General features: G+C 45.3%; 1 long non-coding RNA gene across 2 annotated transcripts in view; it reads right to left on the reverse strand.

Moving 5' to 3' along the window:
* Positions 1–607: 607 nt before the first annotated feature.
* The window catches only part of LOC133230660 (uncharacterized), a 31,049-nt gene continuing 13,789 nt past the window's right edge, over positions 608–17,867 (reverse strand). Inside the window, exons 2-3 of one of the 2 annotated variants that reach the window (XR_009730937.1) lie at positions 16,975–17,021; positions 608–12,098 (exon numbers count right to left, since the gene is read on the reverse strand). This is a non-coding gene — a long non-coding RNA (uncharacterized LOC133230660). Of the gene's footprint in view, positions 12,099–12,527; positions 14,027–16,974; positions 17,022–17,867 lie in introns of those variants that run through there. The other variant, XR_009730938.1, reaches the window with a different exon arrangement.

The following is a 17,867-nucleotide window of genomic DNA, read 5'->3' on the forward strand; positions in this document are numbered from 1 at the left end:
GTGAAGTAACTTGCCAAGGTCATTGGTAGATCTGGAATTGGAAAGCAGGGACGCCTAACTCCACGGCTTCTCAGGCGACACTAGCAATAAAGAGCCTGCCTGCCAACGCAGGAGACATAAGAGACGTGGGTTTGACCCCTAGGTCGGGAAGATCCCCTCTGAGAGGGCACAGCAACCCACTCCAGTATTCTTGCCTGGGAAATCCCATGGACAGAGGAGCCTGGCAGGCTGCAGTCCAGGCCGTTGCACAGAGTCGAACACGACTGAAGCAGCTTAGCATGCACGGGTGCAGATCTAACTCCAAGCCCATAGCGATACCACTACCACTGAGAGAGGACGGAACACAGTATATTTAGGAAACAGGAAGGAACAGGGGTAACTACAGAGCAAAGACAGGGTTAAGAAACAAGGAATTTAAGTAAGTTTGCAAGAGTGGGACTGAAACAGAGGAAAACTCTACAGTTCTTGCCACCACAATGTCCTCTGCCTGCCTTTTGTCTGTGGAAAAACTTTAGCCAATGAATAAGTTTAATCAGAGAAATGAGAAAGTGCAGACAAAAAGGAAAACAGTCAAAGGAGACCAAATAATAACAATGTACTCATTAAGCAGAGTCAAGGACCTTTATTCCTTTTCAAGAGCTATAGACAATATTCTGAGCCATATCCTGTGAGCTGTCTTATAGACACCTGTCTGATAGGCAGGTGGAGAAGTTAATTGTGTGATGACCAGACTGTACCCACAACATAAGCTGCCACAATTGCGAGAACTGGCCTCAAAGAAATGGAAACAAACTGACCCTGGAACTATAGATGAACTGTCCCTAGAACAACCAAGATGATGCTGGTCAGACCACCGATGACCAATTTCAAGATGACTGCCAGAGCTGACTGTGCTGTTTCTGCATGCAGCCCCATAAAATCTCTTGCCCCCCATTTGTCAGGGAGGGAGTCGGCCTTTAGACAGATGTCTGCCCCCTACCCTAGTTGCACACATTTGGAACTTTCCTTTCCACCAACCTGGCCTATTTATTGGCTTTCAAGCAGCAAGCAGCCAGACCCCATCTTTTGGTAACAGGACCACATGTTATACAGCCATGAAAATGAGACAGACATTTGAGCTTGATCTGGTAGTTACTGGAGAACCACTGAAGGGTTTGAATAAGGGAGTAACGAAAGTGATGCCTCCATCTAACACTAAATCAGATGGTGATAAAAATGGGAGTTCTAGGCTACAGAGATGCAACTATAGTAAATGGGGCCAGACAATATTGTGGAGCAAGAAGTGGACTAAGAGTGAGAAGCTTGGGTTGAGATGTAGAAAGCCAAGTGCTGAAGTCACCGCTGCGTCAGGCGAGAAGTCTTTTCTCTTCAGACATCAATCTCTCTTCATCCATAAATCAGGGAAGGGAGAACTAACCTAAATGACCTCTAGGGCTTTGCCATTCCGTTGTTGTTCAGTCACTAAGTTGTGTCCATCTCTGCAACCCCATGGACTGCAGCACGCTTGGCCTCCCTGTCCCTCACCATCTCCCAGAGCTCGCCCAAGTTCACTGAATCGGTGATGTTTTCCAATTATCTCATTCTTTGCCACCCTCTTCTGCTTTTGCCTTCGATCTTTCCCAGCATCAGGGTCTTTTCCAGTGAGTCAGCTGTTTGCATCAGAGGCCAAACTATTGGAGCTTCAGCTTCAGCATCAGTCCTTCCAATGAGTATTCAGGGTTGATTTCCCTTAGGATTGATTGGTTTGATCTCCTTGCTAAGGGGCTCTAAAGAGTCTTCTCCAGCACCACAATCTGAAAGCATCAGTGCTTTGGCATTCAGAGTGTGGTCCACTAATCAGCAGCAACAGCATTATTCAAAAGCATATTAAAAATGCAGAATCTCAGGGCCCACCAGAAGAAATCAGATTTGTATTTGAAAAAGCTACTTAGGAGATTTGTTAGCACATTAAAATTTGAGTCACTTCTCTAAAGTGTCTGCCACTTCTCAAATGCAGTGGGTTTGAGATTCACTTCAACTCTATCATTTCTCACAGGAAAAAAAAAAAAAAAAAGCTTACCTAGTTCACTTCACTTGTGCCCTTTTCCTAACCCTAACTTCATCTCAGACTTGGACTTGATGGATTCTGGCTAGAATCAGGGGAAAAAGCAGCACTTTGACAGTGCTGCCACCTTGCGGCCAAAACCTGTAAATGCACTTCATATCACCTCTCACCAAGAAAGGAGCTGCCAGGGCTGGCTCTTCTTGCCCCAAACATCTGCACTTAATAAACATGACTCATTCCAGAGACTTTAGGAAATGGGCTCGAGGACAGAGGAGAGGCCAGGCTTTAAGGGCTGGGTGACATGTGTGGAGCTGAGGGGAAGGTTAACAAGGAAGTCCTCCCTGTTCCTCCAGGCAGGAGTAAGTAAAGGTGGTGTGACTGTTCCAGGCAAGACGAGGGAAGAGGCCAGGCATGGTTTTTGTTTAATCATCCTTACCCTCTCAATTTCAGATTATTTCCGCCTATGAACATGTTGGAGAGTTGACTGTAGACTTCGCTACAAAGTTTATAAAGCATCTGTAGGTGGCAGGCACTGTGCCACACAGCGGAGATCGTGCTCAAGTTGAAGGCTTGAGTCGAAGACTTGGTCTGAGTTTGGTCTGATGTAAACCATTGATGTGTCTCCCCCCTGGGAAATTCTAACAATGGTCTCTGTCCTCAGGAAGCTCAAGTCTAATCAGGAAGACGACACGCACCATAAAAGAGCATGCAATCAGACTTCAGCAGTGGTACCAATTCACTGTGAACTGAGTAGCTTAAGGGACTCTGGATTCAGTGGAACTTGGGCTGGGTCTGGAGGGTGGGGTAGGATTTGTGTTGATGGAGGGCAGGGCGGAGGAGCATGGAGCTAACTGGGTAGGGATTTCTGTGGCAGGGCCATTAATTGTTCATTTTTATGTTCCTGAACTTATGTAGGGCCTGGCACTTTGCGGCTACTCTGCAAATGTTTCTTGAGTTGAATGATATTTTTGTAAGCCTTTATCTAGGCCTGCTATGTTAGAAAGCATCTGAGGGTGCAGTCCATTACCAGTAAAACACTTTTCTGATGGAAGGTCACGCACACACGTGGAGCCTGAGGGGTGCTTTATTTAGCTTCCCATCGAGGCCTCGGTAGTCAGGGTTAGCAAGTGCTCATGTCTGCACCCTTGGTGTTTGTTCCAAGTAGTATTGTTACCGAGCAGGGTTCTTGGCCTCCTTAATCAAAGGAAATTGAGCAGAGGCCAGACAAGAAACTCAGGCGAGGTTTTATCGGGACCCCTGCTATAGCAGCAGGGAGCAAGAACAAACGACAGGTTCCCTTGCTTGCTCACTGCCTGAGGTGGGTGAGCTGGTTCCTTATATGAGGTGAGGTTAGAGGTGTGTCCAGGGGTCCAGCCTGAGGGATGGCTGAAGTGGTTTGCCCACCTTTTAGGCGGTATTGTGTGCAGGGGGCCCAGTTTAAGCTCCAGGGTCTTCAAAAACAGCAGTTGGGTTTTTTGGTCTCTTCATATCTTTTGTCCAGAATTTGCCCCAACTGCACATGCACGCAGTTTTTCATCCCATATAGTTTCTTTGTGAGCTTCCCTGGCGGCTCAGACGGTAAAGAAGCCGCCTGCAACGCAGGAGACCTGGGTCCCTTCCCTGGGTCAGGAAGATCCCCTGGAGGAGGGCATGGCAGCCCACTCCAGTATTCTTGCCTGGAGAATTCCATAGACAGAGGAGCCTGGTAGGCTACAGTCCATGGGGTCTCAAAGAGTCAAACATGACTGAGCGACTAACATTTTCACTTTTCACTTCAGTTTCTTTGTATTTTGTTGCTCAGAAAGCGGTGTGTCCAGGTGCAAGCACTGCAGCAAAGGGTCCCAGGTCCCAGCCCCAGTATCACTTCCTTCTTTCATCTTGGACTGATTCCAAACAAGATCTCACATCAAGAGCCGCAGAAGCCTGGGCAAACACAGTCCCTGCTGTGGCTCTTGCTTCTCAAACCCCCTTGGACCAGCCTTGAGGGTCTCCCACCAACCCAGGTCCCTCTGCTTTAGGCGGGAACCAAGAGGCCACAGCCACCTGCCTGACCAACAAGGAGGACTGTTTAGACCCAGTGCCCCAGGCCAGGGTTCTGGGCAGGAGAGAAGAGCCTCTCCTCCATCCTCTCTGCCTCCCTCCTTATGCGGCCACAGACTTGGAGGACGCTGTCCACAGTAGGGACACCATGATGTCTGAAACTGTGCCGAGGCTGGGAGCAGGGAGGACGGAGGGAGACAGGCCATGTCACCCTCTTTGCCAACCCTTAGCCCTCACTTTTCCTGCCAGACACTGAGCTAGAAAACATCACTCAAACGTATAAGGAAATTCAAACAAGCCAAAAGAAGAAATCATAGCACATTACGGGGTGGGGAGGCGGGAGGGAGGAAGGGGACGAGTACAGCAGCCAGGATACCAGACACCCTCTCATGTTCCTAACAAGGCTTCTTTCGTTTGGCTGGTTTTGCCTCCCATATTCCCATAAAACATGGTCCGCCTGTTACCTAACAAGGCCAGCGCCACTCGGCCCTTCCCGCCCTCTAATGAGAATGCTGGCCTGGGAGTAAAGTGCAGATCCACCCCACCACCCAAGCCACGTAGCACGCATGGCCTGAGCTGCCAGGAGAAGTGGGCACCCTCTCACTGGGAGCTGCTGAAGAGTCGACACGCAGCAGCACTGACAGGTGAAATGAAGGTTCTAATCTCTTCCCCCCTCCTGTTGCTGCCACTAATGCTGATGTCCGTGGTCTCCAGCAGCTCACACACAGGTAAAAAAAAAGTCCACTTTCTATGTAAGATAGAAAGAGGGGAGAAACGTGGCGAAGCAGGAAAGAGCATGACCGCACACGTGGTAAAATGTAGCCCCTGCAGGCTACGGGGGTTAGCGGTGAGTTAGCCTGTCTGGGCGCCTGTTTCTTTATTTACAAAAATGAATGAACTGAACGTAAATCCTAAGAGTGTCGTGAAGTTAAAGGAGCCCGGGTGTATGGAGTGTCTGCAAGGGTAGCTGGCAGGAGAGGACCTTACCTCTCCCCGAATCCCTGTTTGGGGGTATTGAGTGTCCAGGGGACCGGGCCTGGAGGCCATGCAGAGAGGGTGTTGAAGGCAAGTGTGCGTCTAGTCAGTCATCCTCGATTATATTTTTCCTAATACACTAGACGTGCCCCAACAATTCTTAATGCTATTTCATGGTAAGGTGATAAACCGGAAAATCACATCACCAGGTAGTGCCCGTGTTTGAAGCTGTGACCACACCAAGCCCTGTTTGAACAGCTTACCTTTAGGAAGCAGATCCTGGGTTAGGAGCTCCGAATCCACCCCACTGTTCCCTACAGCCGGAGTGGCCCAGCCCTTAGCAGAGCAACTGTGCAGACGGGGCCCTCTCCCCACCTACGTTCCCACTCTAAGTGACCATCTCCCCAGGCGCTACTTTGAGATGAAGTAGCTTTGTTACACACTCAGCATCGAGTGGGTCCTAAAATCAGGAGTCTACCCTCCTGCACCCATTTCCAGCATCTTCTCCCTTATAGAGTTCCCTGGAAGCCGCTGGGCCCCATGGCCCGGCAGGGGAGCCCTATACTAGCATTCTGGGAGGGAAGTCTTTTCCACCGCTGTGACGGGCCCCCAGGCTGGAAACCTCAGCCTGGATTCCAAGCTCCAGTCACAGCCGCCTTTCCCAGCCATCCCCCCGCACCCCGCACTAACAAGGGCCTGTGTTCCTCTCAGCCAGAATCTCGGAACCTCGGCTGCTCTCCAGCTGCTCTTGTGTCTTCCCACCAGCTCGGTTCTGCTCCCACCGCTGCCCTGATGTGACCCAGAGGCAGACATGAGCCTCCTCCCTCCCCTGCACAAGCTTGGCCCCGACTGCACTGTCTCTGCACGATCCACATTCCACCTTGAGTGTTGGTGCGTCTCCTACCCCAACCACTGCCCTTCTGCGCTGTAACCTCGCCACTGGCACATCCTGGTGTCTTGTTTGCATGTCCCTCCTGTGACCCGGCAAGGTGCTAGGTAAACATATCTAAGTGGAAGAAGAAATCCTCAGGTTTCTAAGTTCAAAATTTTGCTCTTAGGAGACTGGCCTCTCTTTACAAGACTTTGGTGGCTCAGACAGTAAAGAATCTGCTTCCAGTGCGGGACACCTGGGTTCAATCCCTCGGTCAGGAAGATCCCCTGGAGAACACAATAGTAACCCACTCCTGTATTCTTGCCCGGGAAATCCCATGGACAGAGAATCCTGGTGGGCTACAGTCCGTGGGGTCGCAAGAGTCAAACACTATTGAGCGACTAACACCTTCACTTTCAGGAGACTGGACACCCTGGTTTCATAGCAGCTCTGCTGACATTAGAGCTTAATAATTCTCAGTTGTCAGGTGGCGGGGTGCACTGTTCAGTAACATGTTTAGCAACATCCGAGTGGCCTCTACCCTTCTAGAAGCCAGTTAGCAGCCTCTCCCTGCCCACCCCCCAGTTAATACAGCCAAAAATATCTCCAGACACAGCCAAATGTTCCCTGGAGGGGGATCCAGTCCCCACTGGAGCCACTGCTCTCTACCAATAATTCTCAAACATGGCGACATGTTTAGACTCACCTGGACCTTCAGACTCAGGCTTGAATTCAGGGGCACCGCGATCCAATTCCTGGCTCCATCACTTACCCTGCTCCATCACCTACCTTGCAACCCTAGACAAAATGCTTAACGTTTTTAAATTATTTATTATTTATTTTTGACTGCACTGGGTCTTTGTTGCTGTTCGTGGGCTTTCTCTTATTGCCAGGAGTGGGGGCTACTCTCAAGTTGCGGTGCATGGGCTTCTCTTCATGGTGGCTTCTCTTGTTGCAGAGCAGGGCTCTAGGGCGTGTGGGCTCAGCAATTGTGGCTCACGGGCTTAGCTGCTCTGTGGCATGGTCTTCCCTGACCAGGGATCAAACCAGTATCCCCTGCATTGGCAGGCAGATTCTTAACCAGTGGACCACCAGGGAAGTCTGGATGCTTAACATTTTTAAGCCTCGGTTTTAGCATCTTAAAATGAATAAAATACCACTTGGCTTATACAACTGTTGTGAGAAGTAAACACTCAATAATGTGAACTTACTAAGGGTTCAGTAAAACTGAGAAAAGTGTTAGTCACTCCATCCTCTATGACTTTGCGACTTGAGTAAAGTAGCCACTAAGGCACAAGAACAACGAGTCTGGGAAAGCTCACTGAGCCACCCCGAGTCCTTGCAGTCCAAACCAGTCAATCCTAAAGGAAATCAACCCTGAGTATTCACTGGAAGGGCTGATGCTGAAGCTGAAGCTCCAACACTTCGGCAATCTGAGGAGAAGAGCCAGTTCATTGGAAAAGACACTGATGCTAGAAAAGATTGAAGGCAGGAGAAGGGGACGACAGAGGATGAGATGGTTGGATGGCATCACCGACTCAATGAACATGAGTTTGAGCAAACTCCAGATGGCGAAGGATAGGGAAACCTGGCGAGCTGCAGTCCATGGGGTCTCAAGGAGTCGGATATGACTGATCGACTGAACAACAACACTGAGCCGCCAGGTGGCGCAATTATAAACCACAGGAAACTGGGGTTGGCGGCAGGGCTCAACGGTTTCTCAGACAAGGGTAGTTTGCAATGCTGGACCAAGTCTGGCAAGAAGAAATAACAGTACACAATATTCCTGCTCAGAAACACCCCAAATAAAATCTTATCTTGCTTTATCTCTTAAAGTAACCACGTGCATGCGTGTGTGTTAAGTCCTTTCAGTCATGACCGACTCTTTGTGACACTATGGACTGTAGCCCACCAGGCTCCTCTGTCCATGGAGTTCTCCAGGCAAGAATACTAGAGTGGGTAGCCATGCATTCCTCCAGGGGATCATCCCGACCCAGGATCAAACCCTTGTCACCTGCAGCTCCTGCACTGCTGGCAGACTCTTTACAGCTGCGCCGCCAGGGAAGCCCCAAAATAACCACATACATGCTTAATATGCTTTTCCCAGGGAAGAGGGGAAAAAAGAAATAGCTGAGACGTGATGACAGTTATTATTACTTACAATAATAATTCTTTGTAAGATTACTTATTAATTATAATGTTACATATAATAGTAGCTTCCATATGTTAATCTTTGTGGCGGGCTTCTCCTAAGCACTTTACATATATTAACTCATTGTGTCCTCACAGAAATCTAGTGTACTTTTTTATTATCTTTTCACTTTTCAAACTTAAAAAAAAAAAATGTTGTAAAAATGATCAAAGTTCCAATAGATTCAAACTCCACGCAGTTGTTTTCAAATAACGCCACACATAACCGTAATACAGTTATGGAAACTGGAAAATTAGCAGTTACACGATACTATCAGCTAACGGACACATTTTCAGAATTTGCTAATCAACCACTGATGTCCCTTTCCTGCTCAGAATCCAACCCAGGATCCCACAGTGAAGAAAGTTATCATCCTTCCTGGTCTCCTCCTGTCTAAGGCACTTTCTCAGGCTCCCTTATCTTTCAAGACCTTGACACTTTGGAAGAGTACTGTTTTGTAGAATGTGCCTCCATATGGGCTTATGTGACGTTTCGTCGTGACTACGTTCAGATATGGGCACTGACACCACAGAAAGGATGCTTGCCTTCTCGGTGCAGCACGTCAGAAGGCCCAGGGTAACAATGCCTCTCCTGGTGGGGACGCTGAGTCTGAGCCTGGTTGAGGTGGTGTCCATAAAGGCACTATTTCTCATTATGGTTAATAAGTATCCTGTGGAGAGATAGTTTGAGACTGTCCAAATAACATGTTTCTTCTTGTCATACTTATGCCCATTAATTTTTAAAATCCATGGGTGATTCTTGCCTGCTACTGCTGCTCAGTCGCTTCAGTCGGGTTCGACTCTGTGTGACCCCATAGACGGCAGCCTACCAGGCTCCTCTGTCCCTGGGACCCTCCAGGCAAGAACACTGGAGTGGGTGATTCTTGCCTACAACAGGTATTACTCTGGTTTTAGCAAATCAGTGATTTTCTGTTTCCAACATTCCTTCTATGTTTATCAATTAACATTCCCCTATGAGGAAGAGCTGTTCCTGCACCAAATATCCCTTCACAGCATCTATTTATCCAGTGTCTCTACATCCTGGAGGAAGTGATGTGTAGTCAGGGATGTAGTAGGCAGCCCCTTACGTTATGGGCTTTTCAAAAATCGTTGCTTTAAAACCATGAATTGAATACAAAAGAGAGAGAGAGAGAGAGCTATTGCTTCTCTCCCATTTATTTAGTTATTAAATTACGTACTTATATAAGTAAAGACTCAGGGGTATTTGTGGATTATAACCCATTACCATCCTTATATACAACGTTGCTCCTATTGTCCCAGAGCTGGCCACTGAGCCCCATCCAGATGGATTCAGGGTCTTTCGGGACATATCATTTCTTTAGCAGTCCTGACTTTCTCACACTGAAATGGATCAGGACTCTATGGTCCTTGCCCCCCACCCCGCACCGTGTCCTCTGCCTGTCTTTTGTCTGTGGAAAACTTTAGTCAAAGAATAGGCTTAATTAGAGAAGTGAGAAATGTGGAAACAAAGGAAAACAGTCAAAGGAGACTAAATAATAATAATGTAGTCATTAAGCAGAGTCAAGGACCTTTAGTTCTTTCTTAACGGCTATAGATAATATTCTGAGCCATATCCTGTGAGCTGTCTTATAGACAGCAAAACAGCAGGTGGAGAAGTTAATTACATGATGACCAGACTGTGACATGAGCTGCCATGATTCTAAGAACTGGCCTCAAAGAAATGGGAACAAACCAACCCTGGAACTGAAGATTAACTGTACATAAAACAACCAAGATGATGCTGGCTAGACTACTGATGACCAGTTTGAAGATGACTGTCAGAGACGACTGTGCTCTTTCTACATGTAGTACCCCCCACCTTCTGTCTATAAAACCTCTTGTCCCACTGGTTCCCAGGACAGGCAGTGGGGAGTCAGCCTTTGGACAGATGTCTGCCACCCTTCCCCTCAGTTGCCAGCATCTGAAATAAAGCAATTTTTCGTTTCCACCAACCTGGCCTGTTTATTGGCCTTTTGAGCAGCAAGCAGCTGGACCCCACACCTTTTGATAACACCTCAAGATGTTCCAAGGTCATCTTGTACTTCCCTTCTGCAGCCCTGGAGTCACCCGTTTCTCCACAGAGCTCTGGCTCCTTTCATGGGAGAATGATAATCACAAATCTTGGGTACTAGGTATTGCCCATGGCTACCAGGGCTAACCACGTGGACACAGTGTCAGACTTTATTTATTTATTTATTTATTTAGGCTCCAAAATCACTGCAGATGGTGATTGCAGCCATGAAATTAAAAGACGCTTACTCTTTGGAAGGAAAGTTATGACCAACCTAGATAGCATATTCAAAAGCAGAGACATTACTTTGCCAACAAAGGCCCGCCTAGTCAAGGCTATGGTTTTTCCAGTGGTCACGTATGGATGTGAGAGTTGGACTGTGAAGAAAGCTAAGTGCCGAAGAATTGATGCTTTTGAACTGTGGTGTTGGAGAAGACTCTTGAGAGTCCCTTGGACTGCAAGGAGATCCAACCAGTCCATTCTGAAGGAGATCAGTACTGGGTGCTCTTTGGAAGGACTGATGCTAAAGCTGAAACTCCAGTACTTTGGCCACCTCATGCGAAGAGTTGACTCATTGGAAAAGACTCTGATGGTGGGAGGGATTGGGGGCAGGAGGAAAAGGGGACGACAGAGGATGAGATGGCTGGATGGCATCACCAACTCGATGCAAGTGAGTTTGGGTGAACTCCGGGAGTTGGTAATGGACAGGGAGGCCTGGCCTGCTGCAATTCATGGGGTCACAAAGAGTCAGACACGACTGAGCGACTGAACTGATTGAACTGACCAGGGCTATTGACTTCCCTGGTGGTTCAGATAGTAAAGAATCTGCCAGTGCAGGAGACATGGGTTCGATCACTTGGTCACAAAGATCTTCTGAAGAAGGAAATGGCAACCCACTCCAGTATTCTTGCCTGGGAAATCTCCTGGACAGAGGAGCCTGGCAGGCTACAGTCCATGAGATTGCAAAGAGTCAAGACATGACTGAGCATGCACGCACTAGGGCTCTTAGGTCTAGGCCCTCTGGTGGACAGATGTGTTCGTACACACACCAATGTACTTTTTTAGCTTGGTTTTATAAATTATGTAAACAGATCACAGAAAAGTTAAGCAAACTTGTCCAAAATCACAATGCTCATAAGTAGAGGATATGAGAGGTAAAAATAATAACAGATCTACTGCAAAACCTAACATGGGGAAGCAACTGCTTTACACATACAAGTTAGCAGAACAATAAGCCACTATAGACACTCCTTTTGGGAAATAACTGGAAGTCTGCAATAATACCCACTATAATAACCACAGTGTACTGAACATCTACTTGAGCACTGGGCCCACAGTAGCTTCTTTATTCCTAACATCACTGCAAGGTGGATACTGATAGACACTCTACAAACCATAGAATCGATGATCAAAGAAGCTAAGTGACTTCTCCAAGACCATATAGCTAACTGACAGAGTAAGCAGTTGACCTCAGGAATGTCTGGATTCCTTGTGGTCCATGCTTATTCCACCATATCAATATTTTCCAAAATTTATTTTAGGTAAAACATAAGTAAGCTTCTACTTTAATAGTCATACGTTTATTTTTAATGTATCTCTAAGCATGTATCAAACCCAGAATCTCACAGAAAATATTGCATAGAATGAAGATGTTATGTAAATTAAATTTATTTAAAGAAAAATGTATTAATATGAAATAAATAATAGTAGAGGTGGTCTAAGCTATAGCAAAAATTAAGGTGGTCCAAAAATGTCTGAACTTTGGGGGACACGATACTGTAGTAACAGCGTCATTTTCAGTTACACCATGAAATTAGGGTCATACAGGCTGCAGAAAGAACAACAGACTAAGAGCCTTGGATCTAGGTTTTAGCACCAGATGAGTCACCATTACCTTTATGACCTCGGGCATTTCATTTGCTCTCTCAGGGTCTCAGTTTCCTCACCTGAAAATAAAAGAGACAGTAGTTTAGTTAATATAACTTTTTTTAAAGCAACTTGGTAAAGATATCTAGAAAAATAAAACTGTTCTTAACTTTGGACCCAGTAATTCCACTTGTGTTCCCTAACACAGAAATCCAACATGTGGAAAACAGTTACAAAGAAATTTATCAATATCTAAAAATAAAACAATCTAAATATTCAGCAGTGAGAGAGCACTTAGGTAATCTGAAGTGCGTATACTTGCGAGTGTTATGAAGTCATTTAAAATGTCTGTTTTGGGGACTTCCCCGGTGGTCCAGTGGCTAACACTCCACAATCCCAATGCAGAGGGCCGGGATTCCATCCCTGGTCAGAGAACTAGATTCCACATGCTGCAACTAAGAGTTTGTAACTGAAAAAAGATCCCACGAGCCGCAACGAAGATCAAAGATCCCACCGTGCTGAAACGAAGACCAACCAGTGAAGCCAAACGAAAAAAAAATTTTATTTTAAAAAGTCTGTTATCAATGTTGTAAGACAACACAGGAATAAGCTTATGAAGTGAATAAAAAGGAAAATGTTCACATAGTGTGGCTATCACTATATTTAAAAAGTCATACGCACACTAAAATTCCAACAGTTGGCAAGAGTAAAGATTTTTATTTGGACTTTACAAATTTTCTCTAATATAGTTAAAATGAAAACGTTAAAAATGAAAAAGAAAACTCCTCAGTGAAAGGGTTCCACTCATGATCTCCAAGATTACCTCTGACTCTAATATTCTGCGGGTTGTCTCTGGAACCAGAAGTAGAGGTCAGACGAGAGTAAAATATTAGAAAAGTTTAGATGGCAGGGGCCATGGCTGTTGAAATTAACACCACTCAAAACAGCATGTGAAAACACTTGGAAACAAGCACTTGGAGAAATGATGTAACACTCTCCATCTGTTTAGCAGAAAGGGCATGAGTCTGGGATCAGGAGAGCTAGATTGAACCAGAGGCTACTCTAAGGGCCCTCTCCAGACAACGTGTCCATCTGCTTATCAGACACTTACCACGCGTCTACCGTGTGTCAGCAGCCACGTAGCTGAGTGACTATTGAGTTATCCGTTCAGCATCTAGTGAGGGAGAAAGATTTTTAGTTTGCTACGCTTGCCCATAACAAAATACCACAGACTGTCAGGCTTAAAACAACAACTTATTTCCTCACAACTCTGAAGACTGGAAAGCTCAAGATCAAAGTGTCAGCAACTTTGGTTTCTTCCAAGGACGCTCTCCTTGGCTTACAGATGGCCATCTCCTTGCTGTTTCCTCACTGGTCATTCCTCTGTGCATGGGCATGCCTGGTGTCTCTTTGTGTGCCCATATCTCTTCTCCTTATAAGAACTCCAGTCAGATTGGAATAGAGCCCACCATAAGGGTCTCATTTTAACTTAATCATCTCTTTAAAAGGCCCTATCCTCAAATACAGACTTTCTGAGTTATTAAGGGTTACGGCTTCAAAGAATTTTACGGGGACAGAATTCAATACATAACACATTTCAAACAACAAGCTTAAAGTGTGATTGTACAATGATAGTTGTTTAGTTGCGAAGTGGAGTCCAACTCTTTACAACCCCATGGACTGTGGCACGCCAGGCTTCCCTGTCCTTCACTGTTTCCCAGGGTTTGCTCAAATTTATGTCCGTTGAGTTGGTGATGCTATCTAACCATCTCATCCTCTGTCTTCATCTTCTCCCAATCATCTTCTTTTGCCTTCAATCTTTCCTAGTATCAGGGTCTTTTCCAATGAGTTGGCTCTTTGCATCAGGTGGCCAAAGTACTGGAGCTTCAGCTACCGTATTCAAATACAGTAGGGAACCATGTGAAGGTATAATTCAGTCTGGCAGGAAATATGAACAACTCCTGTACAGAGGAAGCATCATCTGGACCCAATTGCAGCTCCAGAATACCTAAAAAACATCACCTTGGTTGTCATAAAAAAATATTTTAGGTCTTACAAGACGGGCATAAGAGAGCATCAGGTGATAAGACAGACTTGAATAGAGACAAAAAGAGGAATGGATTTGTTCCAGAGGAACAAAGGTAAATACCAACTCCTAACAGTTGAACTGGGACTATGGATTCAAATACAATAAAACATGGAGGTCAGGTGAAGTTCCTGACTGGTTAACAGAATAATCTACTCCTTGCTCTCATTCCTTAAGTCTTCAGGATTTTAATGTATGTAGGACGGAATCTTAATAGGGGGAGAATATAAAGTCTTGATTAACCCCTACTTTTCCATCCAGAAATCATTCTTTCTCCACCTACTTCTAGGTAAGCTTTTCTCTAAGTCAGATTTTAAACTTCAATCCCTTATCCATTTAAAATACTCCTCTCTTGGATGTGAAGAAAATGGAACCCTCCTACACTGTTGGTGGGAATATTAATTGGTACAGCCACAGTGGAAAACAGTATGGAGGTTCCTCAAAAAACTAAAAATAGAGTTGCCATATGATCTAGCAATCCCACTCCTGGGCATATATCTGGACAAAACTAGAATTTAAAAAGATACATGTGCTATTTACAATAGCCAGGACATGGGAAGCAACCTAAATGCCCTTCCACAGATGAATGGATAAAGAAGATGTGGTATGTATATACAAAGGAATATTACTCGGCCATTAAAAAGATGAAACAATGCCATTGGCAGCAACATGGATGGACCTACAGATTGTCATTTACTAAGTGAAGTAAGCCATAAAGAGAAAGACAAATGCCATATGATATCACTTCTATGTGGAAGCCAATGACACGAGTGGACTTATTCACAAAACAGAAACAGGCTCACAGACATAGAAAGCAAACCTACGGTTACCAAAGGGAAAAGGGGGTGGGGGAGGGATAAATTAGGAGTTGGGGATTAGAAGATATAAACCATTATATATAAAATAGACACACAAAAATGTCCTACAGTATAGCACAGGAACCTGTTAGATTCAATATCCTGTAATACATCATAATGGAAAAGAATACGAAAAAGAATATATTTGTGTGTGTGTATGTATAAAGCTGTATCACTTAGCTGTAGGCTGGAAATTAACACAACATTGTAAACGAACTATACAATTTAAAAACTAAAATAGAGAATTTCCTGGCAGTCCAGGGGCTAGGACTCTGCACCTTCACTGCCAAGGGCCTGGGTTCAATCGCAGATAGGGGAACTAAGATCCTACAAGCCACACGGTATGGCTTAAATAAATAAGATACATATAAAATACTTCTCTCTTGAAGTACCCTAGATCCTTGAGTACAAAGGAAGAGCAATAGAGCTGCACTAACCCAGAAGCACAGTGATCAGGAACCAAGTCTCTTGGTGCCTTCCCTTTCCAGTGCCTGGAAGTTACCAGTTTCCTTCCTACAGGGGTTGCCAGAGGCCAGAGGGACCAACGCCAGGCTTCTGGGAGGTGGCTCCAAGAAGGAGGCCAAGAATGTGAGTGCAAAAGTCAGTAACAAAATATTGACAATGAGAGTGCACCATCAATATCCCCACTTGCTCTCCTGAATCCCTCTGAGAGCAGAGCAGATATTACCTGAGCTGTCCTCACCCCCTGCCCTCTCCCCCAGCCCATCATTCATTTCTTCCTGAGTCTCATGTAAGAGCCAGACTTCTCCAGGGTCCAGGGGAGCTGGCTGAAGGTCTGGCCCTCTCCCTTACCGTTTTCCCCAACAACCCAGGGCTGCCTTCCAAGAGGTTCCTGGACCCCATCTTCAGCCTAATTTTACTCACAGGCAAGACTGAAACAGAGAGGGAAAATGGCTTAGTTTGAAGTAAAGCAGCCACTAAAAGGCAGACACCTAGGTCTTTTTTTAATGTTTATTTATTTGGCTGCCTCAGGTCTTAGTTGCAGCACACAGGATCTTCATCGCATCATGTGGGAACTTTCATTTGGCAAATGGACTCTCTAGTTGTGGCACACGGGCTCCAGGGCAGGTGGGCTTCAGTAGTTGCAGCATGGGTTTAGTTGCTCTGCAACATGTGGGGTCTTAGTTCCCCAAGCAGGGGTCAGACTGAGTCCTCTGCCTTGCAAGGAGGATTCTCATCCACCGGACCACAAGGGAAGTCCAAAACTATTCACATAAGTTTTATGGATTTCCATTGATATATAACACACTGTAATAAGATTGGTTAAAGGCACAGAGCAAAACGGGCTTCCCAGGTGGCTCCAGAAGTAGAGCCTGCCTGCCAATGAAGGAGACATGAGATGTGGGTTCGATCCCTGGGTCGGGAAGATCCCCTGGAGGAGGGCATGGCAACCCACTCCAGTATTCTTGCCTGGAGAATCCCATGGACAGGGAAGCCTGGCAGGATTGCAAAGAACAATATGTATAGCACAAGCTCATTTAAGTAAACTATTATGTTTACATACAAAAAGGTATGGAGAACAAAACTATTCTGTATAAAATAAATAAGCTTTTACTTTAATTTATCCACTAGATGAGTCTTACTTTTAACATTTTAAAAGCTCTCATTAAAATTAAATTCTACAAATGTTAACAGCAGTCTCTCCCTTTTCTTTTCACCCTAGGACACCAAAGACACCACAGGAAGCCAACCAAGCCCTCCAGAGCCTTGACAGCAATTTCTCAATGTCAGCTGGCAAGCTTTGCTCTGTCTTTATAGGCGCTCTGAGACCCCACCCTCCCAATGAAACATTCTCAGTCAACAAGGCCGTGAGCACACCTAGAAGATGCTCTTCTTCCACCTCAGGTTCCCCACCACAGTCCCTAGTCCCTAAACCATTCTAGTATTCTCAAAAAAACAAAACATTATTGCCAGAATTACCGTGACCTCTAATGCCTTCTCCTAACAGTCTTTTCCTATGGCCTCTACAGACCCAGGCTTAAGTTTACTTACCTGAAAGAAACCGGGAAAGCCAAGTTTCCTAGCTGGCATCGCCTGACCTTAAATTGAACCAGACAAGTAACCAATTAATATATTTAAATATAATTGGCACAGTGGTAAAGAATCCGCCTACCACTGCAGGAGACACAAGAGATGTGGGTTTGATCCCTGAGTCCCTGGAGGAGGAAATGGCAACCCTGCTCCAGTATTTTTGCCTAGAAAATTCCATGGACAGAGGAGTCTGGAAGGTTACAGTCTTTGGGGTCGCAAAGAGTCAGACACGCCTGAGAACACACACATGATATCAGAATTATTTCTTTCAAAGAGACCTGGAAATTCACATTCAATCCAGTGAACCCATTTTACTCCGTAAATTCCAAACTTAATCCAGATTCTACACACACCTCTCCCCAATATCATCCTCAATCTCTCTCCCTACCCAAACTTTTATTTCTTTACTCATTTGAGAAGTCTTTCTACGGTAAAAGCTAGATAGAGCAAAGAAAGAAGTTAAAGTAATACGTAAGACATTGTCTTAGCAAAGATAATGTAGATTAAAAAAAAACACCTGTCAGTTTCCTAGCACATAAAATGCCTCCAGTATTTATGATTATCATCATCATCATTAATGGTCAAGTGACCCTGTAAGTTTCCAATCTACTACAGAAGATGTATGTACAAAAGCAGAGTTGAAGGCTAGAGAGATGGTGTGGAAAATCTCAAATGCCACTCTGAAAAGGGCTTCAAGTGAAAAAATGAGAGGGCATATTTTTTTGTAACATGGGGATAAAATTATCAGAATGAAAACATAAGGAAATAAAAATGGATTTGGAAGAATGAGTAAAGAGGAAAACATTAAAACAGTGTAGATCCTAGGGATTCCCTGGATATCCAGTGGTTAGGAC

Source organism: Bos javanicus, chromosome 18 (genome assembly GCF_032452875.1).
Source record: "Bos javanicus breed banteng chromosome 18, ARS-OSU_banteng_1.0, whole genome shotgun sequence".
Lineage (NCBI taxonomy): Eukaryota > Metazoa > Chordata > Mammalia > Artiodactyla > Bovidae > Bos > Bos javanicus.